Here is a 17,500-nt window from a genome sequence, read left to right as displayed (position 1 = left end):
AACGCGCCGTGACAAAAGGCACATGTTGTCTGAGACCAGATTCCAGGAGCATGATAGCGAGTTCATTGCATTTGAACGTCCGGTAAAGTCCTCAGGCTTTAACCCAATAGACTGTTCAGTGCTCGACCACACCACTGTACAATGTGGAGGAATTACGTGATGGGGTCTCTTCAACGTGGACCATAACCATGTGGAACGGTTCTGTTTGTGATAATCTACGCCCAAGGGAAATTCAGGCTGCACAAGACACAGCGCAGATGTTATAATGTGTTTAATGGGTGTATCTAAAAAACTCCTCTGTGAGGGCAGAATGATAATGTACCACAGAAGCCAAATGCTTAGCACTCACCAGTAGGCTATACGTGTTTCTGGTTTTGTTTTGTTTAGTTTCACTTTCATTTTCAGCAATAAGATTTAGTCAGGATTTTGACATCTAGCTGATTTCTTAAATCATTTTTCAAAATCATCATGCCCCACCCTGCCAAGAGTCATCTCTCATCCCATCCACAATCAAAAGCCTGACCGCTCTCCGAAAAGTTGGAGCGCGTGAATTCGTTAAGGGAGAGCGACCTTGAGATAATGGCAAAGATTTTCAGTTTCATGTCAGTTCCTCCTTTAGCCAATCAGCAGCTACTGGAGTTGTTACAAAAAAAACAACCAAAAAAAAACCATGTAAATTCAATATTCTGTTAACAAACATGTTTCCCACCAGGGGGCGATAGCAGAGATGGCGTAATGTGTTGAGGTGTGCACGCCCGTCTGACCATGATGTCAGTGCAATTAGACCTCACTGAATCATTTCAGCACGGGAACGTCCCACGACGCCTGTGGTCATAACTCGTTCATAACTCATAAATCAGCATTTGCCTGGCCTAAGCAGATCCGCTATTAAAAGTGCAAAAAAAACCCCAAACCAAAACAAAACAAAACCAAAAAAAAAAAACCCAGAAGCAAACAAAAAACAACAAACTTTTTCTGCAAAAAAACCCCCAACCCAACAAAAAAAAAGATGTTGAGTCACTATCTTTCAACACTCTTGAGACATCACCCCCCCACACACACACACACATACACACACACACACACACACACACACACATACACATCAGCCATTCATTCTTTCTTCTACAAGCCTCCTTTTCTATGTCTGCATTTCTTTACTCCATCCTTCCTCTCCCCTTCTCTCTCTCTCTCTCTCTCTCTCTCTGCAGGTGTGTGTGAGTGTTTGTCATGGTGACACGGAGGCCGAGCTTTGGGAGCTGATTTGTCTTGGCTCTAGTCAGGGAATTGAGCTCCAGATGAAAAAATAGAGAGATCAGGAGACTGCTGGAGAGAAACAGGTCCCTTTACGCGTACACACACACACACACACACACACACACTTATACACGTGTGCGCACACACAGGCATCCACACACGCACAAACAGACATGCGCACACACACACACGCGCGCGTGCACACACACACACACACACACACACACACACACACACTTATACATGTATGCGCACACACAGGCATCTGCACAAACCACAAACAGGCATGCACTCACACACACATGCATAGACACACACACACACAGGCAGGTGCGCGCGTGCACACACATGCACACACACACACACACACACATATACACACACACACAGACACAAGGTTTACAAAGCTATCCACCAGAGTAATGGAGGTTGTTTTGTCCTATCGAAGCAGTCAAGGTGAAGTGGCAATGTCTCAGGGAGAAAGCAAAGCAATGCTTTTCTGAGATACAAGAGGGAGGGCTAAATTACATTTGAGACAAGCAAGATCTCTTTAGCTCTCTTTCACCAAAGCTGTCTGAGGTCACGCCCGTGTGGAGGTTCCGATGACGCGCCGGGTTGTAAAACTAGTCTCCTGATTCATCTTCATCAACACATGTTTGTCCAGAATACAAAGATCACGGGTTAAGCTGCATCAGATTGTTAGCAGTAAGACGGGGTCTTCGTTAAGGCCACGCAAAGGACACTTTGGGACCGCGTGTGGGATATGTTGCCATTAACTGATAATGGTTGAAATGGATGATTGAAATGGATGTGATTGCTGTGATTAGAAGAGAGTCAGTGTTTCAGCTTCAGTAGAGAATGGTTTGCCTTTTTTTCTCTCTCACTCTCTCCCTCTCTCTATCTCTGTCTCTCTCTCTCTCTGCATAATGTTTTTTCCTCGTGTCCTGTTACGATCTCAGAACGACTGGATATCTCACTTTAACTGGAGCAGAAAATCCAAAGACAATCCCTCTCTCTCTCTCTGTCTCTCTCTCTCTCTCGCTCTCTCCATTTCTCTCTTTCCTCTCATCCCCCCCCCCCCCCTTCATTCAATGCATTTCCTCTTCTTCAAATTTTTCTCACACTTCCTTGATCAGTTTCTTCACTGGAGTCAGATCACACACTGAATGTATTACCATAATTACCTACACAATCAAACAGCTTAACTGTAGCCAGGGCTAAATGTACAGGGAAAAAATATGTATTCATAAATTAATAATATAAACAATTGTTTTTAGTACATTGATAGACAGGTAACTGTACAAGTTAAGAAAAATGTAATTGCTTCAAATGATTTGTTAATGATCACGGAAGTGTTAAGACCAGGAAGTGAAGCAAGTGCGACATTGCCTAACTGAAATAAAAGCACCTTCATAGCCAAAAAACACAATGAAATATTTGGTCAAATAATTAAACCAAAGCACACAATCCTTCAAGTGCGCGGCAGCAGAGGAACTGTCTAGTCATGACTAACTCTCTCACAAGTGCGTTTAAACAACCTTTTATTCTTATTGACTTCATGACTCATTTGGCACTGTCTTCGTTAATGACCGTCATTACGTTGAGCTATTAGTAAAGAGAGATTTAAAAAAAAAAAAAAATTCGCCAAGTGCTTCGGGCCGCACCTTAGTATTCCACTTCTGTCTCGCGCAGATTCTGCTGTCAAATGCCTACACGCACAAAGATCTGAAATCCAATGTGTTTATTTGTTAAAAAGTCACTATCAATGTTTCTTTGGAACAGAAAAAGCATGCCTAACGCCTAGCTTCTCCGCTTACAGTATTTAAAGGGCTGCGGTTAGAGCATGTACTCGTCTCGGTGATTGATTTTTGACCAAAATGTCAGTCAAACTCGTAAGTGTTCTAAAGTATACCTGCAGGCTAGAGCTAGACCATGGCGATTTAGTAAAGGGACGATGTATTATTCATGCGGACGAGTAGCTAGGTATCAGATAGGAAACACATAACGGTAATCCGACCAGACCGCCACCGGCGTGTCCTCTGACTTAGAAGGAGAGCTCTGTGGAAAAAGAGAAAAAACATCTAAAAAAAAAAAAAATGTAATATTGTCTTCCTTTGGACGATCGATAGAAACGAAGCGAAGTGAAGTAAATATAAAAACACGGGACGAGAGACTGGATAAAATATCACCCCGTTTAACATCCACAGAGTCGAATCTGAACACGTTACGTGGTTAGCTTTACACCTCAAAGATATTGCTTCGTTATAAATTATGACAGTCGAATATCATGTGTGAACAGCTGAAATAGCAGGATTTTGCGGAGGAGTATCAGATTTTGTCCCGTAGGCTTTTACTGGTGAACTATTGATGCTCTAAAACAACATTGTGGCCAAAAGATCTATCTTCCCCTTTTCTTTAAAACCAAATGCACTTTACTTTATGGAATATACAAATCCTTTTCATCCGCGTAAACTGAAACGTTTGCCAACATTTTAAATGCTTATAAAGCAGACTGTAACTCAATTGATGTTGAGGGAAAGGGTTAACGGTTTAAATAGTCTTTCTTACTGGGCGGCCTTTGAGGTTGCTATAAAGAAATGAAATATTGTGGTCTGGAGATGGTTCCAGTAGCTGCTGCATTTTTTTAATCAAACTTGAAAGAGTGTGCCAGCAAACCAAACTTTTGTGTGTGCGTGTGTATGTGTGTGTATGTGTGTGTGTGTGCAGGTTAAATTCCTGATTGCAGTAAAGAAGGTAATCTTATCATGTTCGCCATATGTCTGTAAGCATCAGCAAATTACAGTTATGCGTGTTTGGCCTGTGTTCAACGCCATAACAAAACCAGATGGCCAATCGCTGTTTTAATGTCGGCACACGCACGCGTGCGCACACACACACACACACTCACGCACACACTCACACACACACGTTCGCATACTCACACCTGTGTTTTACAAGCAAACTCTTAGATCTCTCTGATGTGTTTTGTGTCTTTGATGAACTTTTGGCTGAACTTCGTAAACCAAAGTCTCAGGTCATCATTCCACCCAACGGCTCGCCAAAGCACTGCCATTCTCACGCTTGTCGACGTCCACGTACAAAGTCCTCTGTGTTGTTGCCCCCGTACGAGCACAAAATACAGCGTATATTATTATCTTAATGATATAATGCGGTTAAAATGGCTTTGTGTACGAGTGTATGAAATCTGGCTTTGATTGCAGTAAGAGAACCTTATTAAACTAGTTTGGAAAACACAACCACTGCATTGAAGCATCTGCTAAAACTGTGGGGGGGGAAAAACTTTAGGTTGTCAGATCAGTCGATATATTTCAAAAACAGAGAGTAGTATAAGAAAGAAAACAGACAGGTAGTATTTTGATCTGTGCTCATTGAAATGTTTTAAATCTTTGACCTCCTTCAAAAGCTTGTCTTTTAATATTCACTGAACAGATATTATATATATATATATATATAATTTTTTTTTGTGCTTTGTTTCCATGGAAACTAATTTGGACTAATTCAGACATTGTTGTGCTACTGTATTTAGCTATTGGTTTGTTTGTATGTCTTTTTTCTGTATTTCACTGGTTCATATGTTGCTACAATGCATATCATCTACATATCACACTAATGCCACACGCACATGCACACCCACACGCAAACACACACACACACACAGACACACACGCACACGCACACGCAATTTTGTCTTTATGATTATACTGTCTAAGTTAGGGTTTCTTTCTTTCTCTCTCTCTCTCTCTCTCTCTCGTACACACTCAGAGAGAGTATGGAAAACTCATTTCATTAATGGGAAAATGACATTAGAACGGCAAATAAACTTCTGTCCAAATGGAATAATCATTTTGGGTATATTTATGGCAGCCTCCAGGTTCTTATGGCTTTTTCATTTTTCTGTTCAAATTCCTAATATCCAAACATTCATCATTTCCTTGATTTGAATATCTGTATAATGGGTTTTTTTTTATCTTTCATTCGTATCACTCATATGCCAGTGAGTTATTTGAATGACGTTGAAGTGAAATTGAAATGTCAATAGACTATTAAACGTGTAGGTGCCTTTCTACCCGTTTTCATGTCGACGATGACTGCGTAGAAATGTCTGATAATAAAACTGTGTTTCTGAGAGACAGTATATTTCATTTACCTGGATTCATATACAACCATGCAACAAACAAGGCACTGGATGTATCTGTCCTCACAGCACGGACACACACACACACACACACACACACATAGTGTTTTGGCCAGGTCTTTTCTCCATTAGCGAGGTTTCGGATAGCAGGTCTTTGGGCCCACTGAGAGATGGCCTGTCTAAAACAAGAGCACTTTAGCAATCTCTAGAGCACACAGCAAGGACATCATTCAGTTTACCATCATTTTAACACACACACACACATACACACACACACACATATATATATACACACACACTTAGACACATCTACAGAGCATCAATCCAATACACACAGAGAACAGCTTCCTGGGTTCTGAAATATTGAGTAATTTGTTATTTTTGTAAATGTGATGTCACTCATGAGTTACACTGAGCAGAATGGACTCAAGATAAGGTAAACTAAGTGGACAGCCTCTCTCTCTCTCTCTCTCTCTCACACACACACACACACACACACACACACACACACACACACACACAGACAGATGCAGAGACACCTACATGAACATGAACAAATGCTTGTGTGCACACACACGCACAGGCTCACACATGCATGCATATATGCACACACATAAACACACATAGACACACATACATATACTCATACATTCTCTCTCTCTCACTCTCTCTCTCTTTCTGTCTCTCTTTCTCTCACACACACACGCACACACACGCACACACACACAGACATGCGTGCTGTGCTGTCAGATCAGTGTAGAGAGACAGAGATATAAAGGGGCATCCCATGTGTTCACACATTGGGCTCTAAATGCATTGGTTTGTTCAGATGCCATGTTCTGCGCTGTGATCATTTTAGCGATGTTTTAGCACCATGTTTGCTAGTCCTTAGAACACACTCCCTCTTAGTCCATTCCCTCAAACACCACACACACACACACATATATACACATACATATATTCACATACAGAAACATACAGTCCACTTGCGAAAGCACGAGGGGAAGTGTGGTGCAATTTTGCTTCTCTTTTTCAAAAGTCGTTATCTTTACAAAGTGGAGCCATTTTGTTCTCCTCAAATTACACATGGCTTATCCTTACTGACCTACAGCGTGACCGCTACAAGAACTCTCTCTCCCTCACACACACACATACACACACACACACACACACACACACACACACACACACACAATCTCCTGTTGCATTTTAATGGCTTTTCAAGGGCAGAGATCCCTTTTAAGTCAGTCTGGCCAACATGTCTGTAATAGACTTTTAACAAGTGACATGGGGAAACACATTTATTCGATATTTTCAACTTTTCACATCCATGACTCGACAAACCCAGGTTTGAACCAGGTTTTGAAGTTACAAGAAACGCTGTTTATTTTGAAAGCGTTTGCCCTGTGGACGATATTACAGTGCAGAGAGGAAAAAGACTAAATGCATTACTCTGAAACTTTCCACAGATTATTGGCACCAGAACTATGTATGTGTGCGTGTGTGTGTGTGTGCGCGTGTACGTGTGTGTGTGTGTGTGCGTGTGTGTGTGTGCGCGTGTACGTGTGTGTGTGTGTGTGCGTGTGTGTGTGCATGTTCGTGCGTGTGTGAGTGCGTGATGAAGTTATGGGTCTTGATCAGAGAGAGTTTACAGAGAGAGTTTCGTGCTTGATGTAATATTTTCCAAAGCCGTGTGTTTAGATTAGACCGTTTTCTTTCTCCATTCCTTTCTTTCTTCCTTATTCTGTGCTGGGTGATGATCAGTGTGTGTGTCTGTCTGTCTGTCTGTCTGTCTGTATGTCTCTGTCCGTCTGCCCGCGTGTGTCTATGACAGCTAGATCAGACTTCAATGTAATAAACAGTTCATTACCGCATCCTGATTACGACTTGTCAACATAAAATCGCCCATTTTCCAAGATGCCGACAGATCTGTGAAGGCTAAAGAGATGCCCTTGCATTATTTCTGACTCTCTCATTCATATTATAAGGAAACTTTCTACTTTCCCTCGCTCACCTTTCCCCGCCCTCTGAGGACCACACAAGAGGAGTGAGCGGCAGGAGCCTCTCTGCAGAACCGAAACGAATGACAGGACGTAAAGCCCCGGGACTCAAACACAAAATGCTTGATCCGGATCTTGGTCATGATGCGTTTTATTTTGCGCTGGAAATGAAGGGGAAACGACGGTGACGTCACAGCGGAGACGGGTGGAAAAAACCTCGCACGCACAGATAGACGACGGGAAAACGTCCGAAACTTCGGCCCCCTGGCGTAATCGCTAGCTCCTCGCTAACTGTAGAAATGTCTTCTTCCACAAGCGTCTTCTTCAGCATGAAGTCAAATCGAATTAAACGCGCGCGGGGGGGGGGGGGGGGGGGGGGGGGGGGTGTAAAATGCAAACATGCGCGGAGAACAAAAAGAAAGTGAGGAGGTGGAGTAGAGTGAATAAAACGGAGGAGAGGTGGATTATGTCAGAGGCAAAGTGGGATTAAAAAGAAGATGAAGGACTGAAAGATTGCAGACTCTCTTCAATTTTCCTGTCCTTCTTCAGCCCCCAGCCCCCCCCCACCTCTCTTTCCCTCCCTGGTTGGAGCAGCCGACAGGATGACAAGACGATTATGTTGTCTTGTCAGATGTGACCATTTTCACCTGTCAGCTCTGCCGTGCATGTGTTTGTGTGGGTGGCGTATGCATGCTCTCCTGCCGGTATGCATCTCTCCCTGCGTTCCTCTACTGGCTTGGATACGCCTATAAATAAACATAACTTTTTTTTTTTTCTCCCCACCGTTAAAGAATGCCAGCCAGCATCGCAAGTCCTCCCCACTTTCCATTAAAAAAAAAACAAAAAAAAACGTGACTCCCAGATGTTAATTGCATCTCCTTATAATAAACAATTAGTGTAGCTTAGATAAACACAGTACTCTGACTAACGGACGGGTCAAGTACAGGGTCTCTCTCTCTCTCTCTCTCTCTGTGTGTGTGTGTGTGTGTGCATGTGTGTGACTCCTGTAATTAGTGTTACATTGAGGCCTCTAGGCCTTCGAAGTGTCTGACTCACTTTCTCCTCTGAGTCGCGTATAACAGGACTCTTGACTCTGCCGTTTATCCAAACAAGAGCCGTGAGGCTGGTCCAGCCAGACAGCGTTGCCTTTTTTTCAGCCGTTCGTTATTGAGAAAGCTCACATCAACGTAGGGAAGTCCTCATGCATTTTAATGAAGGTGGAAGAGAACAAGAGAGAAAAAAAAAACTAAAACACACACACACACAGACACACACACACACACATATAAGCGGTTTTCCGTATGTGCTGCCTACTCAAGTACATTTGCCCATGGTCAGATAACCTTTTAGGCCGAAACTTTCCAAAGCATCTTTAATTTCACTCTTATCAATCCTCCTCCAAGACAGAGAGACAGCGAGAGAGAGAGAGAGAGACAGACAGCGAGAGCAAGAGAGAGAGAAAGAGAGAGAGAAAGAGAAAGCAGGTTCAAGGCCACTGACACACATATTAATCATGTTTTAGACAGCTGCGAACTAAGCCCAACAAACTCACCCAGCTTCATCAGTAGGGTTATCAACTCAGCTCTGTCAAAAAAAAAAAAAAAAAAAAAGAATTCTTAATGCACAAAACATCCCTTTTTTACTTAATGTTTTGTGCTTTCTTTTCTTTTCTTTTCTTTTCTTTTCTTTTCTTTTCTTCTCTTCTCTTTCTTACTTTTTGCATTCATCTATTTGTAAATTAATTTTCAGCAGTGTTCCATGTCGGAGAATACAACATGACTCAATTAATCAATCCAAGTCAAAAAACCAAACAAGCTGTCCACTAGTAGCCGTCTGAGGCTTACAACTCCCAGACTTAACAGCACGATAATGTATATGATTAATGACAGGTACATATGGGAGAATTACTAAATATAACTATATCTCATTACAAATATCCTTCTATCTAAATTATACACGCCACCCACAGAATGTGCTATTCAGTTTTAGTGACACAGCAGTATAAGGATCATTCCTTTAATCAAAGAAACCAACATTCTTTACGAGAAATTATTTGAATGAATGAGAAAAATGTAAGCTGGCTGGTAGTCTGGATGCACCAGTCATAGAGATATAATGGCTAACATCCGGAAAACCAATGAAATTCCAGGATTTTTTGTAAAGCTACGTGATGCACAGTTTTGCAGAACATGTAATGTTCTGTGACCAGTCGCAGACAACTGTTGGCTCTACCGGTTTCCACTCTGTGTCATCGTACTGCCTCTGTCACCGCAAACAGAGAGACAGATGTAAATCTGAACGACTGTCTGTAGGAGGCCAGATTAACCTGTAATCTGGGTTACTGTAGTTGAAGAATGGAGTAAAATGAAGTAATATATGGTCTATGGCTTGTAAAACAATTAGAACAATTATAATGGAGACATATACGTGAAAAATACACGCAAACATAAACCCACAATATAACTGTTCCAATACAAACTGGAACCAGGATAACTACTGTCTGTAGGAGGCCAGATGAACCTGTAATCTGGGTTACTGTATCTGAAGAATGGAGTAAAATGAAGTAATATATGGTCTATGGCTTGTAAAACAATCAGAACAATTATAATGGAGACATATACGTGAAAAATACACACAAACATGATCCCACAATATAATTGTTCCAATACAAACTGGAACCAGGATAACAGCCAGCAGGGAAAACAAATGGTGCTGTCTAACCCCAGACCCCCCCCCCCCCCCAAAAAAGAAGCAAAAATTCAAAAGCACTGTCCAAAAAGCTGAGAGACAAAAAGGTCACCAAACAATAAACAAGAATCTAAAACGCTGTCAAAAAAACCCCCAAAAAACCAAAAAAACAGTATATAACAATTCTATAAGAACTAAAAAACTTGAGAGAGATTGTAAAGATACCCCAAACTCTGTCAAATCGCTCTCTGGAATCTTCTGACAATCACTGGGATTATCTGCAAAGGTCATCGATCCGTCACACGCTCGGCGAAAGACAGTCAGACCCCGGGACGGCGAGAAAGAGAGTGTAAAAACCAACGCTTTCACCCAGCGATCTGCGCATCCACAATCAGCTGTCACAACCTGGCCTTCGTTAGGCAAAAATAAAACACGCTGATTACCGATCGTGACGGCCGGACGGCCGAGGATCGTCCCTTTTTTTTCTGGCAGGACTCACCCGGTTACAGCGCTGGTGGCTTAACGTAGCGATCCAAAAAAAAAAAAACCCTATGAATTAAAAGGCCAAGGAGTAAAAAAAAGTGACATTTTAAATTCAGAATCCTCGACTTGAAAACGGAACTATGCAGAGGTCTTGTGAAAGGCTGTGGAAAGCGCATACGATCCCACTGGGAGCCTCAGGAAAATTCTAGAAACCTCAAGCGGAAATTCACCGTTCTCTTAATTCTGTAATAATGACTGTAAAACGGGAATAGATTTGTACTGTGTTTGAAATGAATCAGCAAAGGAATGTGAGACATAATGTGCCACCATCGAGATGAGCACAGAAATGACTCAGTGTTTGATGGTTTTAGGAATGGAATCGGGAACATGGTCTTTATCTCCATGTATCATGTTTAGACTGCAAATCTGTAAATCTACAGCATTTTAATATTTTTTCACACAGGATACCATATTTTTTAAACTATAATTTGCCACTTTGAAGTGAGTTGCCAACAACGTAGCCATATTTTGCAAGATTTCTCAGTGACCAGATAACACCCTGTCGAACTTCTTATTCTGCAACAGAACAAAATCTTAAGAACTGAAACCCTGAAAACTGAAATTCAATAAAATTACCCTTTGACCAAAATCCTATAGTTACTGCCGTAACAGTAACAGTTCTCGGCTGCGTGCCCTTGTGCGAGGCACTTAACCCCGACACACCCCCCCCCCTCCCCGGACACGGGGAACGTTGCCCGCTGCTCCTGCGTCTGGTGCGCGCGTGTTCACTACCGGTGTGTTGGACGGGTTAAAACGCAGAAGACAAATTCATTGCTCACTGTTCACAGCGTATGTGTGCGATCACAGAGGTTTACATTTACATTTCATCAGCATATACATTATGTGCGATAATACCCGTATGAGAATCATGTGCAATCAGCCTTTGCCTATTTAATCCGTCAACTGTGACCTACCTTACTGCCACCGTATGCACTGCACACATTAATCTGTCTCCACCACTGCATATTTCCTGTCTATAGACTTACAGTTTCATTTCTGTTTGTCCACCGTCTTAGAGTCTTAGAATAGACGAGCTCAGGGTTATTTGTGTTCATATTATTTTTTATTAGTGTTTTGTTCTAGTACTTTTTTTTTTGTTGTTTTTTTTTTTTTTTTTTTTCTCCGAGCGCCTCGTTACGCGTATTACCTGAATAACGTCAGTTTCCCCCGGAAAATAAAAAGAAAAAAGTTTTATCTCACCTCGTATGAAGATTAAGGGATCTGTAGAGCTGTAGTCGCAATAACGTCAAACTGCGATTCAGTGTCACGTGGCAAATACTGAGCGACTTGAAATATATTTACCTTGGACAATTTATATACACAATTTATATATTCTCAAATTCTCACCAGCTGTGAGAAGCCAGAACTTTCAAACGGAGAGAAATGCAATTGGTTGCCTATGGCTGACAGCCAAAGACAGTGGGTGATTTGTTATTTTTTAACGGTGGGAATGGCCTAATGGCCAACAGGGTGGATGGCCCAGCGGTCACTGCCACTGCTGTATGGAGTATATAGGGGGGATGGCAGGTTAACGAGGGGGATGCATTTCGGTCATTTTGCGAACAAGGGGGGGTGGCGCCCCCCCCCCCCCCCCCCCCCCCCCCCCCCCCCCCCCCCAATCCCCCTACAAATCGCCTGCCGGCCATTGACGATAACTGCTTCGCTCTTGATTGTCCAAACCAGTTAATCCGTCGGTCGGTCATGGAGACATCAGAAGGTAGCTGGATGGTGTCATCTCTTTTCAAGGCTCCTTGGATTTCTTTAAGAGGACATGGAGTAATAGTCTCACTTATTCAACGCAATGCCCTCACCGGAGATGTACCATTCCACTTTTTCATGCATTATAATTATGTACTCCCCCCCCCCCCCCCCCCCCCCACAAAAAAAAAAAAAAAAGAACTTCTCCCGCCTGCTCTGTCCTTCTGGTTTTCGGGTGCCCTTTTCAAACAGAAACAAAATACAGTGATTATCATTTGACAGTACGGTCTTTTCTGAATAAACATAATTATCAACATGACAAAAAAAAAAAAAAAAAAAAAACCCAGAAGAAAACAAACAAACTTGCAGAGACATTAACCAGCCAGGATGTGAACACGCTCAAATTGCACAGCTCGATAAATTAACATCTCCAAGACTCCCACGGGACAACACGCACGGCTCTGAAGGGATATCTGTATCGCGTCGCGTTAGTGCTGTTTTGGGGCGACTTGGTTCATTCTGTTTGTTTGTTTTTTCTTCTTTTTAGTGTTAACGGGACATCCTCCTAATGGGCCAGCAGTACCTGCATTTAGCTCACGTACCAGTTCAGCTCACCGCTTGATATCGTAGTTTCAGTATAAAAACATTAGCACGAAATTTACTGAAAATGTATGTTTGTTATGTTTGACTTTATAGTGGCATGGTTGGTAGTCTTGGTGTGAGGTGCAGAGAATAATTGTATTAGTCAGTGTGCTGATAGTAGTTTTCTGGAGTGTGTGTATGGCATTCTGAAGTGTGTGTGTGTGGCATTCTGGAGTGTGTGTATAGCATATGTATGTGTGTGTGCAGTGTGGGTAGTGTCTCTTTGCGTTGATTTCAGTCAGCTTATTACAATGGAGAGAAGCATGCTGTTGATAGCTTGGGTGTTTCTGAATTGTAACTTTGATAGGGTTCTGGATTAAACTTTTATTCAGTGGTCTGTGTGTGTGTGGGTGGGTGTATCTGTGTGGGTGTGTCATATTGTCTAAGTGAATTCTGTGTAATGTTGGTTTGTCTTTATAGAATGCGTGACCTTTAATATGATGATTACTTTGGAAAGAATAGCAGTAGAATGGCAGCTTTATTAGCTTGGTCATTGTTCAATGGTTGCTGTGGCAACATTCCAGAATGGAGCGAACAGCAATCCAATATTACGGGGGGTATATAACCAGTTATAAGGCAGAGACTGGAACCTCAAAAATTCAGGTTCAGTTTGTAATTGTACTATTTGTGGTGGTTTCAGTGTTTCCTTTGCAAACTGTAGACTGTCCCGTTTTTTAAACCTGTTACAAAAGAGCAAGCATGCGTCACACAACCGTCCACACACAACGATACACACACAGAATTATTCATGTGTCCCACTGATGTCTGTGCAAAGTCCCTGTAATACAAAGTACACACACACACACACACACACACACACACACATACACACACACACACACACACACACACTCACACATACACACACACACACACACGCACACACACTTCAGTGCACTTGTGTCATGCAGTCTGAGCGAGCCAGTCTGAAAGACTTCATTCTGTTTCAACACTCACCACCTAATAGGGAGGCATTTTTATCCATTTACTTTTTTTCCCTCTCTCTCTCTCTCTCTCTCTCTCTCTCTCTCTCTCTCTCTTTCTTGCTCACTCTCTCTCCCTCCTTTTCTAGCTCTCTGCTCATGCCTATTCATCCGGCGCATTGATTTAGAGAGCAGAAAACAAAAGGGCCGGCATTAGGAAAAGTGAAAAAAGAAATAGAGAGTGAGAGAGAGAGAGAGAGAGAGAGAGAGAGGGAGAGAGAGAGAGAGGAAGGAGGAGGGGAAAGAAAGAAAGAAAGAAAGAAAGAAAGAAAGAAAGAACAACTGACTGGTTCTGTTGTGCATGAGGCCCAAAGAGTATCAAAGACCCAGCATGAGAGAGAAAGAAAGAAAGAAAGAAAGAAAGAAAGAAAGAAAAAGGAAAGGGAGATAGGAAGGGACAGGAGAGAACATAAAGAGATGGTCGTGTGTGTGTGTGTGTGTGTGTGTACAGTAGGCATGCTTGCAAGAGTGAATTGATCGAGTGAGTAAATTTTAGGTGATAAAACACATATCGGTATGTGAGCTTTCAGGTGTATTTGTGACCAGTGTATTGGTGAGTCATTCTGCAGTAAGAGAAAATCGAACACCAACAAAATGCAAAAAGTAAAAAGTATTTCCTATACATGCTCCCTGTTTGTCATGGTTTTAATTGCAATAACTCTAATTAAAATGAAGGCATAATTAAGCTATGGTATTTAGTCCTATTCTGTATAAGAGAACACTAATAACAGTTGTTTTGTACAATAACTACATGTTTATACATCGTTAAAATGCGGGAATGAATATTTCTTTGTATAAATCAAAATGGTTGTATTTAAACGGATTTATGTTTCCACTGAGAATGTGAAGGTTCTCTAAAAGTGTTCTGTGATGGATTCTCTTATTTCGCTCTTGTGCCTTTGTTGTTTACCATAAATACCTGTGATCTTAAATAAATAAACAAAGTCATTTCCTTTTGCGAGGGTAAGCCATTAGTCAGGAAACAATTAGACACATCAATTGAGCAGGAGAATGTTTTACTTCAATCAGAGGTGGATCATGACAGACACCCCCCCTCTACACCCCGCCCCCCCCCCCCCCCCCCCCACTCTCTCTCTCAGTCTCTCTCTCTCATTCTCTCTCTCTCTCTCTCTCTCTCTCTCCCTCTCTCTCTAACACTATTCTGTGGGCTTAATGCTGATGCTCTGTAGATCAATATGTGTAGACAGAGGAGGAGTTTCAGGGTCACACATACACACAGACACACACACACAGACACATGGTACGTGAGTGCGTGTGTGTGTGCGTGCATGCGTGTGTATACGTGTCTGTGTGTGTTCGTGTGTGTGTGTGTGTGTGTGTGTTTGTCAGTTCAGTTTCAAATGAGAGCTCTTGGTCGTTCAGGTACACCGTTCATCTGAATTAAACGTCAAGTGTCATCATCATGCATTAAAGCACTTCTCTTGCTTGATTGTGTGTGTGTGTGTGTGTGTGTGTGTGTCGGGGGTGTTGGGGGGGGGGGGGGGGCTATTATGTCTCTGAGTATGTATGTGTATGTGTGGGAGAAATGCTAATAGGTTATGACACGCTGGGCCAGCCAAACGTGCAAATTCACTGTCGTCTTGCAAAATGCAAATCGGGATCTGTGGATTTCTGAGAGAAAACCAAAAAAAATCAATGCATGTTATTTTCATCCAATCTCTTTTGATCATATCAATTTGGACCATCCACAAAGTGCTCTGATTGGTGATGGATTGAGCAGAGCCAAAAAAAAGAAAAGATAGAAGAGAGAGAGAGAGGGAGGGATGGAGGGAGGGAGAGAGAGAGATGAGCAAGTTAGGTATGGAGGGATAGTTGGAAAGAAAGATCTCTAAGAATTTATTTATGAATTCATTTCTGCCACAGTTCCCAAAATAAACGCCTAATTCATCAGAAGAGAGATGTTTACTTTCCCTCAAAACTTTGATTAGTTCTTAATGTCTATTTGAGCGTGACAGTAATTGCCTGGTAGAACTGAAGCAAGAAAAACACACACACACACACACACATACACACACACACACACACAAATATACTTGATATAAAAGTAAATATTAAAATATTGCCATGCATCTAGTCTATTGCAGTCAGCCTTAGTTCTAAATCTAATGGCATTTAGACTGAGAAATTATGTGAAATTTCTAATACCAATTTTGGCTATTAGAGAGCTGGTTATGGCTATATATACGAGTGATACTTTGCCAAGGTTTGAAATAAAGTTGCGTCTGTTCTTATCTATCAGGCTCTAAAAACTTGCAAATCTGTTTTATAATTCATAAATGGAAACAATCTTACAACACAACTCAGTTAAAATGCAGGCATTTTACAATCTTATTCTAAGCCTTCTCTCTCTCTCTCTCTCTCCCTCTCGCACACACACACACACACACACACGCGGGCGCACACACACACACACACACACACACACACACATACAACGCACTTCAAAAAGCATGTTTAAATTAGAGCTCAGATCATATCACTCCCACAGTGATAAGACTCCACTTATAGAACGCTTGTGTGCACATGGTTTCCCTAGTGATGCGTCTCTAAGCGACAGCGTCACGGTAACGCGGCCCTATCTCTCTATGCTCTGGAGATAAAAAAAAAAATGTCCTCATGTCACAATCTGCTTTCATGTTTCCAGCATTTTCCATTTGCCCTCATTGGTATGTGCTATCAGAGCACAGCTCAGTGACTGAAGGCAGAGAGAGAGGGAAGGGGGGGGGGAGAGAATGGTACATTTTCTGATGTCCGCCTCCAATAGTAATCCAGAAAAGTTGATGCATGAAATGTAATTCAACAGAAGAACTTATCTCAGGAGGACCAGGTCCTTTGTGTGTGTTGTATATGTGTGTGTGTGTGTGTGTGTGGGTGTGTGTGTGAGACAGAGAGGGAGAGAGAAAGAGAGAAAGTGTGTAAGTGTGTGTGTGTGTGTGTGTATGTGTGTGTGTGTGTGTGTAAATGTGTGCAAGACTGTGCCTAGCTCAGAGTTTTAGAATTTAACACTTATCTGGTATGTGACACCAATCAATAATTTATCTGTCAAACTGAATTCAACTTCTACATGTTGTGGCCAAGTTGATTCAAATTCAGATTCATGTAGCGGATAGACTGAACATAACATTGCTTTTCTCTCTCTCTCTCTCTCTCTCTCTCTCTCTCTCTCTCTCTCTTTCTCTCTCTCTCTGTCTGACTTTGACAGAAAGACTGTCAATTTTCAGACAAAGATATATTTATGACCAAAGAAAAAACAGATTTTGCATTTTTGACTTTCTCTCTGGGTCAAGCAACAATGAGCATCTGAGAACATGCCTGTTTTAAGATGACTCATGACTTGTGTATATTCTCTGAGGTATGGGGGCAAGATGGTGTTTTATGTGTTTTGAGTCGTGAGGTTTGGGTTTAACATTTTTAGTGTTTTTGGTGTGTTTAGTATTTTAAAATGACATTTTCAGTTTGATTTCATTTGATCTGTTAACTTTTCTATATTTGTGTGTGTGTGTGTGTGTGTG

The sequence above is a fragment of the Chanos chanos genome, chromosome 11 (assembly GCF_902362185.1).
Source record: "Chanos chanos chromosome 11, fChaCha1.1, whole genome shotgun sequence".
Classification (NCBI taxonomy): Eukaryota; Metazoa; Chordata; class Actinopteri; order Gonorynchiformes; family Chanidae; genus Chanos; species Chanos chanos.
This window is presented reverse-complemented; position numbering follows the sequence as displayed.